This window comes from Neovison vison, chromosome 1 (genome assembly GCF_020171115.1).
Source record: "Neovison vison isolate M4711 chromosome 1, ASM_NN_V1, whole genome shotgun sequence".
NCBI classification, from domain to species: domain Eukaryota; kingdom Metazoa; phylum Chordata; class Mammalia; order Carnivora; family Mustelidae; genus Neogale; species Neogale vison.
In genome coordinates, this window is record NC_058091.1 from 82159469 (window position 1) to 82172517 (window position 13049).

General features: G+C 42.9%; 1 pseudogene; it reads left to right on the forward strand.

Moving 5' to 3' along the window:
* The first annotated feature begins 11946 nt into the window (after positions 1-11946).
* On the forward strand, positions 11947-12704 carry LOC122899322 (annotated as a pseudogene).
* The last annotated feature ends 345 nt before the right edge of the window (positions 12705-13049 follow it).

Sequence of the window (13049 nt, forward strand, 5' to 3'; positions counted from 1 at the left end):
CCTAGCACAGAATCAATGTGCTGCCAAGATTCCTGTTGAACCTGAGTTGCCTGTGCAGACACCAGAGGGTGTACTCCACCTACTGCTTCTGCTAGCTCAGTCTCAGCCACTGCAGTCCCCACAATACTGAAGGAAGGATAGAAGTCACTTCTCCATTTCTACCTCACCAGTCTCCTGACGTTGTCACCCATTGATCAAACATAACAAGGCACCTGTGGGGGAGGATATCTGCAAAGGAAACTTACCTATACACAAAGCACAGAAAGTCAGGGGGGAGTGGAAGCAAAGAGGTAAATGGCCAGCACATTATGGAATTGGAGCACGGCTGCTGCAGCCCTTAGCTCCAGGAATCTCCTTTCTTAGGTCTTATGCAAGGATCAAGAAACCACCGCCTCTACAACTGCTGGATCTGGAGTCAGAGTGCACCTCCTAGATCTGTACAGGCAAAAGTTGCAATGTCTCACCATCATTAAAATTATATACTCTGTTCTTCTGAAGACACAGTTATGAAAAATGAAAAGGCAAGCCATACAAGAAAATATTTCCAAAACAAGGGTTTTTTTTTCCAGAATAGATAAAGAACTTCTACAACTTAGTAATTAGACAATCAACCCAATTTTTAAAGACCACATAAGATTTGAATAGACACTTCACCAAAGAAAATGTATGAAAAGGTAAAGAACATGAAAAGATATTCAAGGTCATTAGACACCAGAGAAATCCAAATTAAACTCATGAGGAGAATCTTCTATGCACCTATTAGCATGGCTAGTATTATAAAACTTAAACATAACAAATGTTGGCAAGGATTAGAAGTAATTGAAACTCTCATACACTACTGGTGGGTATGTAACTTGGCATTACCACTTTGGAAAACAACTTGGTAGTTTCTTTAAATGTTAAACATACACATATAGCAATATGACCTAGTATTCCACTCCCAGATATGCACCCAAAAATGAAAGCATATGTCCACATGAAGATTCCAATACGAATGCTCCTAGTGGCTTTATCTGATGGAAACAATGAAATTTTTCATCAACAGATGAATGGATAAATGGATTTTGGTTTACATACAATAGGACATTAGGAATAGAAGAAATAAACTACTCTACATGCGGCAACCTGGATGAACCTCAAAATAGTTATGCTGGGTGAAAGAAGCCCCTGCAGTGAGGGGTATATATTGCATGAGTCTATTAATATGAAATTCTAGAAAATTTAAGTTAATATACAGTGACAGAAGTTGATCAAAGGCTGCCTGGGGATCAATGGTGAGATGTGTGGGTCTGGAGGGAGATATCAGAAAGAAGCAGAAAGAAACTTTTGGGTGAAGGTTATGGTCTTGTTTGTTATCTCAGTTGTGATGATGGTTTCGTAGGTATATACAGACGGCAAAACTTAAGCAAATTGTAAACTTTAAATATATCCTAAGGGCACTGAGGTGGTTCAGTCAGTTAAGTGTCTCACTCTTTTTTTTTTTTTTTTAAGATTTTATTGATTCATTTGACAGAGAGAAACACAGTGAGAGAGGGAACACAAGCAGGAGGAGTGGGAGAGGGAGAAGCAGGCTTCCAGCAGAGCAGGGAGCTTGACGCAAGACCTGATTCCAGGACTCCGGGATCATGACTTGAACCAAGGGCAGACATCTCATGACCAAGCTACCCAGATGCCCCAGGTGTCTGACTCTTGATTTGAGCTTAGGTCATGATCTCAGGATTGTGGGATTGAGCCCAGCATCAATTCCACCAGCCCTCAGCATGGAGTCTGTTTGGGATTCTCTCTCTCTCTCTCTCTCTCTCTCTGCCCTACCCCCTATTCATGCTCTCAAACAAATAAATAAATCTCTTAAAATAAAAGAATAAAAAAATGTTTATTATTTGCCAATTATACTTCAAAAAAGTCTATTATGAATATGCATGTATAATGTGCATACACACATATATAAGAAGAGAATGAGGAAACCTTAGCAGTTGTTGAATCTAAGACAGTGGTGAGTATGAGAGTGTTCATTAAACTATTCTCAACTACTTTGTGTATTTGAAACTTTTCATGATAAACAGTTGGGGAGGGGGAAAAAAAAGAAAAGAACTCACACCTGTTGAGCACACTATACATTAGGCAAGATCTCATCTGGAGTTTATGCTGGGCTCCTGCTAGGATCCCATGCTGAGTCATCTGGAAGCCTTTTGGGGGTGGGGTTGGAACCACCACATTCTTGCAAGAGAAGCACAGGGGTCTGGTGAGGAAGACTTCATCCCAAATAAGACAGAGATGAAGTGTTCCACGCTTGAATTCACACAAACAACTCAGATGTGCAAAAAACGTTAACTGTTTTCTGTAACTTACCTATTCTTTGAGCTTCCTATGTGACAAACACCAGGGGGAAAAGTTAAACATGTCAGTTAAAGGTAATTTTCCTTTCCAGTATAAAATAGTGTCTTTCAGGTGAACACTTCATCTCTTTTGGATAAATGCCGTTGACCCTTGAACACAACAACACAGGTGTTGGGGGTACTGATACCCACACAGCTGAAAATCTATATATAACTTTTGACTCTCCCAAAACTTAACTACCAATAATAGACTTCTGTTAACATACTGATAACATAAACAGTCAATTAACACATATTTTGTATGTTATATGTACTAAACATAGTATTCTTACTATGAAGTAAGCCAGAGGAAAGAAAATATTAAGAAAATCACAAAGAAGAGAAAATACATTATCAGTACAGTACAGTATTTTTGGGGAAAAAAAATCCATGCATAAGTGGACCTATACAGTTGAAACCCATGTTGTTCAAAAGTCAACTGTATTCAGTTCTCAGGCTTTCTTTTCTCTCTCATCTCTTCTCTTCTTCCAGGGTAACAAAAACCAAAGGCAGCTCATACCACACCCTGGAAGTGGACAGAGAAGTTCCTGGACTATGTATTTCCTCCAAGGTCCTGAGCATTTCCTGAGCATTTCCTCCATGATGGTCTTCAGTCTTCCTGACAGCTGGGCAGTCACCTGCTACACTGGGCTCCACACTCTTATCCTCCCTTATCCTGGCCTCAGGCTTCTTCTTGTCTGCTCCAGCTCTCTGCTGGAGAACCACCCTTTTGGGCTGGGACACTCAGGGGGCCGTGTGTGCACTGATTTGCAAGATGTGACTGGAAGACTGCCCACAGGCCCATGCCTGGCTATTGCTGCTCGAGTACTAGTTTCCCAGAGCTGCCATGACAAATTCTCACAAGCTGGGTAGCTTTTAACAACAGAAATTTATCCTTTCATATCCCTGGAGGCCAGAAATCTGAAATCAAGGTGTTGCAGGCTTGATTCCTGCTGGGGGATTGAAGGAAGAATTTGTTCTGTTCCAGGACTCTCTCAAAGCTTCTAGTGGCCACTGGCAATGCTTGGTATTCTTTGGCTTACAGCTGCAGAACTCTAATTCCTACTCCCCTCTTCATAGGCCTTCTTCTCCCCATCTCTCTCTTTCTGTCTCTAATAAGGATGCTCATCATTTGATTTAAGGCCCAACCTAATCCTGGATGATATAATCTCAAGACCCTTACCTTAATTACATCAGAAAGAATTTTATTCCAAATAAGGTCACATTCTGAAGTTTTGGGTAGACATATCCCTTGGAGCCCAAAATTCAACCGTCTACCATGCGGAACTCAAAGCTTCTCTTCATCTTGGCATCCTCCCAGGCTATGTTCAGAAAGGTGAGACTCCAGCCTCCAATACTTTGATTCCTCTAGATCTCTCTGAGACTTTCTGTTGCTCCCATAATGCCTCTCAAGATGTGATCTCAAGAGGGACAGGAGAAGGACACCTTCTTCTTCTCTAGGCATTGGTTGAAAACCAGTTAAACTATAGGTTCAAAATTAATTTTGAAGCAACCAATATTCCAAGTAAGCACTCAACAAATGGTCCCCATTGTGACAATGTTGATAATTATTATTGTGATCATAATTATCACATAAAATGAAAACCCAGAATTGAAATCATCTTAATGATTTCATAACCACTCTCAAGTTATGAACAAATGTAGTAGTATTTCTAGTTTATATAAAAACACTATTGATACCTGCTTGTACTCATTATGATTGACATCAAAGTTATGAAGACACAATATATGAGATGTATAAGCCTGTGTTTTATAAAAATAAATGTCACTAGGGGCGCCTGGGTGGCTCAGTGGGTTAAAGCCTCTGCCTTCAGCTCAGGTCATGATCTCGGAGTCCTGGGATCGAGCCCCACATCAGGCTCTCTGCTCAGCGGGGAGCCTGCTTCCTCCTCTCTCTCTCTGCCTGCCTCTCTGCCTACTTGTGATCTCTCTCTGTCAAATAAATAAATAAAATTTAAAAAAATAATAATAAATAAAAATAAAAATAAATGTCACTGTGGAAGCCTGCTATTGAATATCTGTTTATTTTCTTCTGAGATTCAAACCCTCACATGAATGAGTAAGCCTTCACAAAGGTGGTAGTGTCCTGCCATTGGTAATTATTATTTTAAGACCAACAGCTAATATTGTCTCTCAGGAAATAGATTCAGTAACATTTAGTTTTTCCACCTTTAGAAGAAAAGAACAAAATCCCCAACAGAAGACTCTCCCAACTTAGTTCTCTGCTCTTGCTGCCCTGAAGTTATTTCCCACACACACCATTGATAGACAGAAATGGAATCACTCTTTTGTTCACAGACTCTTCATTTGCTCACACGTTCATAAATAGTCATTGAGTGACTACTGTGTGCAGGCATTGGTGACAACCTGGTGAACTGGACAGGCCCTAACTCACAGAGCTCACAGTACAGCAGCAAAGAGACAAACAAAGGAGGGAGTGGGAATGAATCTTGCTCCTCATATTCAGTGGTGAAAAATAACCCAACCTACTTTCCAATTCAAGCTCCCATTCCCCCAGAGTAACTTCATCTCAGCCCATTAGAGACTTCCTCTTTTCATGGGTTGCATATAATTTTGGAGATGGGTCATAGAAAGTATTGAGGAGTTCATGAGGTTAAATTAGGAAGGTGACACTGTCTCCTGAGGCCACTTGAGGCTACCTGAGCACATGCATCTGCTGAGACATCCAGCTATGGATGCATTCCATCTGATGCATTCCATCTTCCAGCCTACACAGTCACCACTTAGAGGTGACCACTGACCCATCTCTGCAGACTTTTATGTCCAGCAGTTTTGTATTCTGTGCCTAAGCTGTGCTTGTAGGGATAGGAATTACTCTGCCACGTGGTGTTCTGAGACCCTAGACTCACTCCATACCTGTTAATCTGCTAGAGTTCTGCTACCAACCTGGTTCTCCATATTTGTGCTCAGATTCCACAAACCTCATTCTGTCACCCATCCTCATTCTGTCACTAAACAGTTTGCTAAAAGTCTCTAGCCTGAAACCTTTCTTATGGCAATGCGGAGATCCACTTTCCTTCCATTTTGTGGCTTCACTGTCCTCTGTGTCCTTAGCATCCTCTCCATGCAGTCAGCTGTGGAGAAGATGAAGCATGGGGGAGTGATTGGGGGTCTCTGGGTCCAGGTAAGGAAGAGCAGAGATCATTTTTATCAACAATCCATAGGTCTGTCCATGGGTCACACTTAGTTATTGTCTCACCTGACTGCAAGGGAATCTGAAAAGTGTCAGCTAGCTGTGTGTCCAAAAAGAAAAAGAAACAGGTTTTGGTGAGCACAGTAGCAAATTCTGCCATGGGGGAAGCCCTTCTTCCTCCAAAATGTTGAAGGAGTCTTTTGTTTTCTGTTCTCCACGTTGTTTCTCTGAAGCAATGAGAGTATTATAGCCTCACAGGGAGGTTATGATATATTACCCAGCTACACACATCATTTAAACTGTTGTGCGTGCTTTGCCAGTAGAAGTATGGGTTGCTCTGGGAGCACACATAGGTCTTAAGGTAATTCAGCAAGTGAAAATGGAGAAAAGACTGATTTGGGGCTGATGGAGCAAAGCAGGTATTAGGAGTCCAAAGCATTGCGTTAGAAGAACAACAAGGCTGGGAAGATTGGGTAATGTGATCCCCTATTGATGACTTATACCACATCATCTAATTAATTTGGCACTTAAATAATGCCAAAGTATTCCTTTTATTAAGGAGACTTTCCTCACTAAAGATTTTTACTCTAGATGTAGCTGGCAGATAGTAGGCCTCGCCCCACTCACTTTCAAAGCGTGTGACATGGAAACTAACAATAGTTAAAATACGCCATTTAGGGGGATGTGAGTGGCTCATTCTGTTAAGCATCTGACTCTTGATTTTAGTTCAGGTCATGATCTCGGGGTTCAGAGATCCAGCCCTTCACTGGGCTCTGCACTCAGGCATAGTTTGCTGGAGATTCTCTCTCTCCATCTGCCTCTGCTCTTCCTCAATGTCTCTCCCTTTCTTTCAAAAAAAAAAAAAAAATATATATATATATATGGCCATTTTGTGTAGCCTTCATGTTTGCATCACCTCATACATAGCCCTGACCAACAAAACAACCTGGAAATATTTGTTGAGGGCTCACCATATACCAGCATTGTCCAACTACGGAGGATAAGTTTTAAAAAGAAAAAAAGAAATCATAAACCAATGTCCTTACTTTTTTAATTTAGTTGTAGAAATACTGCTAACAGTCACTTACCCTTTCTCTCACTGTTTCAACAAGGTGGTTCTGACGAAGAAGATATCAAAGACGAGAGTAGACAGCGAAAGTGTTAATTGAAAAGGATACAAACCAACCCAGGGAAGAGAAGGGAAGAAAGGGTTGGAGTAGGCTGCCACGAATTGATATCAACTGAGACCAAGTCACAAAGGAATACAATGCAAGTAGACGAAAATGAGGTCAGAAGGTGATGAGGACAGATGAAGGACAGATGAGGACAGATGAGGACGGAGAATAGATGAAGAAGAGCAAAGGGAATCTGGACTGTGTCAACTACTCCAAAGTTTGTGCAAACCATTTGCTGATCTACATCTTGATTTTATAAGTTATAGACCATTTTATAAAACTCTCAAATTGGGAAGTATAGAAAAGGGAAGAATTCTTGGTATAAATGCTATTGGCTAAATACCCTAATGTATCAACAGAACTATTTCTAATTTCCAGCACATACCCATGTATGTGTATGTGTGCACACGGTATCCTCAGAAGACTTTATAAGGGGCATGGAGAATTCATTAGGAACCACAATGAAATTTTTAAGAGAAAAACTTCATAACAGGGAAATTAAATGCTAAATCTGTGATATTCCCTAGTCATAGCAGGATGTAGCCTGTATAAAAGAACGATAATGAGCTTTCACAATCAACCATAATTGGATTCCCTACATTCTGTGCTCTGTTGGTCAAATCAAATTGCTTAAGCTCTCTGAACCCAATGTACTTATCTAACAGGATGAGAATAATCTCTTCATCACTAGAAATATGGTATTAAATGAGATAGCATGTGTGAACACCCAGCACTGTTCTAGCACATCATGTGTGATCAATAAATGATAATACCCTTATATTCCCTAATGCTGATGTGGAATTAATAAACACCAGGCTTGCCATTTGGACATTCACAACATAGCACAAGGCCCAGTGGTGGTAAGCCTTGGAAAGAAAGATACTGAGAATGGTCTGAGATAGACAAGAAGATGAGGAAGCCCCAGCAAGGGTCACATGATGGAAGGAGTTACTTTGTATTTCAATCATAAGCAAAATTCAAATTATCATCAACAGCATTGGCACAAGAAGGATAAAATGCTCTAATATAATAGGCCTGAACTTTTTTCTTCTTAAGAATTTGAGAAATTGGGGGGCGCCTGGGTGGCTCAGTGGGTTAAGCCCCTGCCTTCAGCTCAGGTCATGATCTCAGGGTCCTGGGATCAAGTCCCGTATTGGGCTCTCTGCTCAGCAGGGAGCCTGCTTCCCTTCCTCTCTCTCTCTCTCTGCCTGCCTCTCATCTACTTGTGATCTCTCTCTGTCAAATAAATAAATAAAATCTTAAAAAAAAAAAAGAATTTGAGAAATTGGGCATCTGGGTAACTCAGTGGGTTAGGCCTCTAGCTTCAGCTCAGGTCGTGATCTCAGGGTCCTGGGATCGAGTTCCACATCGGGCTCTCTATTCAGCAGAGAGCAGGCTTCCTTCCCTCTCTCTCTGCCTGCCTCTTTGCCTACTTGTGATCTCTGTCTGTCAAATAAGAAAATAAAATCTTCTTTAAAAAAGAATTTGAGAAATTAATTTTGTCTACTTTTTGCTAATCTCCTTTGGGAGGCAGTAGGAAATGTGAATGGGAAGGGCAAGTGAGGGAATGTTTTAACCAAAATTTGGACAATAATTTAAAAGTTCGTTCTAAAGAAAGAGTCCTTTACTACTGTGCAGTTAATCTGCTCCCAACTACTTTGTATGCTCCAATAACTAAAGGTGACCTCTTCCTTCACCGTTTGCAGATTTGCATTTTCCCCCAGACACAGTCACTCAACTCCTAGTAAGTGCAACACTTCTCTCTCAAACTTTTAAATCAAATGGCTGGAGGCTGTACAAAATCCAGAACAACAGAAGCTAAATCATAATTTGTGTCTGGAATACAGTTTGATGTCACAAAATTACAGGGCAACAGAGAAACATTAAAAGATAAATTATGTAGTTTTACTGAAATGATTAAAATAGAGGCAGGATTTGGGAGAGCACCCAAAATACAAAACAAGGTGATTTGAGAATGTTACATGTGTCCATTTGGCATGTCCATTTTTACTCTATGAAAGAAAAATCTGGAAAGGAGGATGGTGGCAAACGAAACTAACCTAAAGTGTTATGGGTCTGTTTTGGCAAAGCACCGAGAGAGGTGGAATTAGTCAAGATTCATTAGGCAATCACCATGTCTACAGGGAGGCAGCAGGTGCTCACAGAGCCCTCTCATCAATGTTAGATTCTCAGAAACTCCTGAGGGATGCTTCGTGTGTCTTGATAGTTTCTCCAAATGCCGAACAAAGACCAGGCAGTATTATCTGCTTCACTAATTTCAAGCCTTTTCAAATGATAAGCAAACCTATATACCAACAATGAACAGACACGATGTGCTGGTGTTCATTGACGCTCTTCCTGCTTGGTGCCATCAGCCCCTCAATCCATAAACTCTTGAGCTCCTTCTGTGCTCCAGCTGCTGATCTGACTGCTTTCAAAGACTTCCCCTTGCAAGGAAGAGCTAAACAGGTAAGTAGAGAGATGTGGTAGTTTCTGATCAGCGAAATGGAAGAGGTAACCAGGAGGCGTAATGAGAGCAGGAGGACTATGTTTAACCTCAACTGGACAGTGGGGAGTTCAAGAAGTCTTCCTAAAAGAAAGTGTGGCACCTGGGTGGCTCAGTGGGTTAAGCCTCTGCCTTTGGCTCAGGTCATGATCCCAGGGTCCTGGGATCCAGCCCCGCATCAGGCTCTCTGCCCAGGAGGGAGCCTGCTTCCCCCTTCTCTCTCTGCCTGCCTCTCTGCCAACTTGTAATCTCTGTCTGACAAATAAATAAAGTATTTAAAAACAACAACAACAAAAGACTCAACATCTCTCTGACTAGGGGTTGTTTTGTCTTTTGGGGGGGTAGTGCTAGGTTTTTAAAAGGAAGCAGGAACTGTTTTAACAAATAGATCAGGGCAAGTTAGTGGGGATAATGATGGCCCAGGTAGCCAAGAGATGCTGTGGAAAGGCTCAAGGCAAAAACTACCACAGCCTTTGGGAGCTGATGTTTAGGGTTCCATCTAGTACGGAGTGGAGGGCACAAAGGGTTAAGGATGGTGAGAGAAGTGCCGAGAAGTCAGCCAGGTTAAAGGGACCAGCAGAAGCCACATCTGAAGATATGCCCTAAGGAGTGTGAATTTTATCCTAAAAGCAGTACGAAGTCATAGGATTTTAGCAGGGAAGTTCACAGTTTAAGATTTGTGCTCTTCTCCCTGCAGCCGAGGTGGAAAATGCCAAGATCACAGTGGTGAAACAGTTTTACTCAAGACAGAATACGGTGCTGTCACCCTCTCTAGCTCCCTAAATGTACAGTGCCGGAGAAGAAACGTTTGAAGAAAAGAGGAAAGGAAAATCTCAGTTTAGCAAATGTTAAATTTATGGTGCCTGTGCTACATCCGAGGAAATGTGTCCACTTTGATTTATGAAAGCGGTTTGGCTGATGGTACAGATCTAGGACCCTGGTGACTGTGGGTGCCATGGAGTCAGGGCTAGTGCTCAGCTGTTATGCGCTAGCATAGCTCTGTCAGACACTTATGGCCAGGATCTGTCCTGATTTGTCAGTGTCCACCCATGCCAGGTGCTAAATGTGGTGACTATCACCCCGGCAGGAGAGAATCCAGAATGACAACAGAGAAGGGTTGAGGGTGGAACCCTAGGAAATGTTCATGTGTTTAGGAGAGGACCCGAGATGAAAGGGGGTGGTGGTGGAGGGAGCGAGGAGAAAGAAGGAGAGGTTGAAGATTTATAAGAGTGAACACCAGGAGGAATGTTTCAAACTGAGAATCAGTAGTGTCTGGGGAAGGGAAGCATATGAAGAAGAGAAGTCACTGAACACATTCATATTTTGAGAGACAGATTAAGTAGGTAGAGGAAGGGCAATGCGACCGAAGAGAGCAGAGATGATGAAGAGAATGATGTTGTTAAAGAAATAGGAGAAGATGAGGTACAGAGCCTTCTAACATGTGGATCTTTGTAATTATAGGAGGAGGACATGGGGAAGGATTGAGAGAGGGGATTAGCAGACAGTTAGGGAAGTTCCTCTCATGGGATGCTTGTGGCTAGAACTTCAGCGAGGAGCTTTCAGAAAGTTGATGTGTAGGAAACTCAAAGAGAATGTCCTAAGTCGAAATGTGAAGAGTGTAGAAGAAACTCGCTAGAACTAGTTGGAGAATGTATACTTACAGATGCTCACCAAAGTTTAATCTTGTTTTCCTAATAGCTCTCTAGAGACTGGGTATAAAAACAGGAGAGGCAACCCCCTGGTTTGGCGTAGCAGTGGAATTTTGCTGGAAAGATGAGGAAGCAAGAAATGATCACATTTGACATTCGATGTGATGTGATGACATCACATCGAATGTCAGCTGACAAAAACAGCTAGGAAGTGATCCAGCGAGCTCCATAAGGAGAACAATGAAGGCTTTGGCTGCTAGGCAAATCATTCTCATCATTGAAGACTATTAAAGGTTTTGCTGATTATCAATGACATCAATGTGACGTCTACGCTTTGAGACAGGAAAAGAGATGAAGGAGAGCAAGGAGGAACGGAGGATCAAAAAAAAAATTGGAGAAGAGGTACAACATGAGCATAAAAGGAAGAGGGCTAGAATAATAGGAAAAGGTAATGGGGAAAATGTAGATCTTTAAGATTTTGGTCGAGGAGCTGTTCTGAATGCTGTGAGATAGTCCAAAGCTGAAAGGGACTACATGCTGCGGAGCTTGATGGAGCAGCAGAGATGGGAAAACTGAGGAGAGAGGGTGTTGGCTATGCTCTCCACGTCATAGCAATCCTCCGAAGCAACACTTATCCTTTTCTGTGAGTTTCCCATGGGGGTGTGCAATTTACATGCAGAGTCTCACAGCCTTCTTCAAGAAAGCACCATTACTGTGTGTTACGTGTGACAAACTAGGGATCCAAAAGTTAGGCCACTTGCCTCTGGTCACACAACTGGTGGTAGATCAAGCTGTGTTTCAAACCCAGTTCTCTTTGATTCCAAAGCCTAGGCTCCTTCAGTAATAGTGGGGTTTGAGTTGAAGAGGGAGACAGTGAGCCAGTACACCCAGAAGTCCCACAGATCTGTCTCTTGTTTGAACAGTGTGTGGACTGAACAGACCCAGGGATGTCCTTCTTTCAGCCTCTGACAACCCTCCAAACTTTTTCTAGTCACAACCTTCAGAGCCATATTCTTTGTCACCCTCTGCCCCCGAGACCAGCCAACACCTTACTCCAGGCTTAGCTCCTCATTACCGATCGACCATGAGCTCCCGGATTCGGCAGTATTATTCCACCCAGGTGAAGGCGCGATCAGCTGCCTGGTCAGCAGGCATCTGCGGGCCTCCTGCACCTACCTCTCTCTGGGCATGTATTTCTGCAGCAAGGATGTGACTCTGGAGGCTGTTGGCCACTTCTTCCACCTGCTGGCTGAGAAGTGTGAGGGTACTGAGCTTCTCTTGAAGATGCAAAACCAGTGCAGCAGCCATACCCTCTTCCAGGATGTGCAGAGGTTGTCCCAGAATGAGTGGGTAAGACCCTGGATGCCACAGAAGCTGCCTGGTTCTGGAGAAGAACCTGAACCAGGCCCTTTTGGATCTGCGTGCCCTGGGTTCTGCCTGGGAAGATCCCCAGCGCTGTGACTTCCTGGAGAAGCACTTCCTGGATGAGGAGGTGAAACTTACTAAGGAGATGAATGACCACCTGACTAACCCCCACAGGCTGGCTGGTTCCCAGGCTGGCCTGGACAAGTATCTCTCTTCCAAAAGCTCACCCAAGCATGACTGGGAGCCCCTGAAGCCCAGCAGACTTTAGGGGCCACTCTGGGATCCCCCCGTTGCCAGGCTTGTGGGTGAACCTTCCCTACAGCCACCAGGCACCTTTTAACCACCTGAGAACCCTCTCCCAAGCCTCGAACCAAATGGAAACAATAAAGCTTTTTGAAAAAGGAAGGAAGGAAGGAAAGAAGGGAGGGAGGAAGGAAGAGAGAAGGCAGGAGAGAAGGAGGGAGGGAGAGAGAAGAAAGCAAACAAACAAGCAAGCAAGCAAGAAAGAGAGAGAGAGAGAGGGAGGGAAGGAGGAAGGGAGGAAGAAAGGATAGAGGGAAGGAAAGGAAAGCAAGGGAGGGAAGGAAGGAAAGAAAAGAAATGGAAACAAAACAAAACAAAAGGGAAAAAAAGACAAAAAAAAAAAAAGAAAAGAAAGAGAAAGAGAGAGGCAGTGATACGCAGCCGTTACTGAGTGTGAAGAGCGACGAGCTATGACAGCTGTGTAGCAGAGAGAGCTGAAAGGGCCAACCCCTCAGAGAAAGGCTTTTGCAGGAGCAAGCAGGAGTACTGGTTTACTAGGAG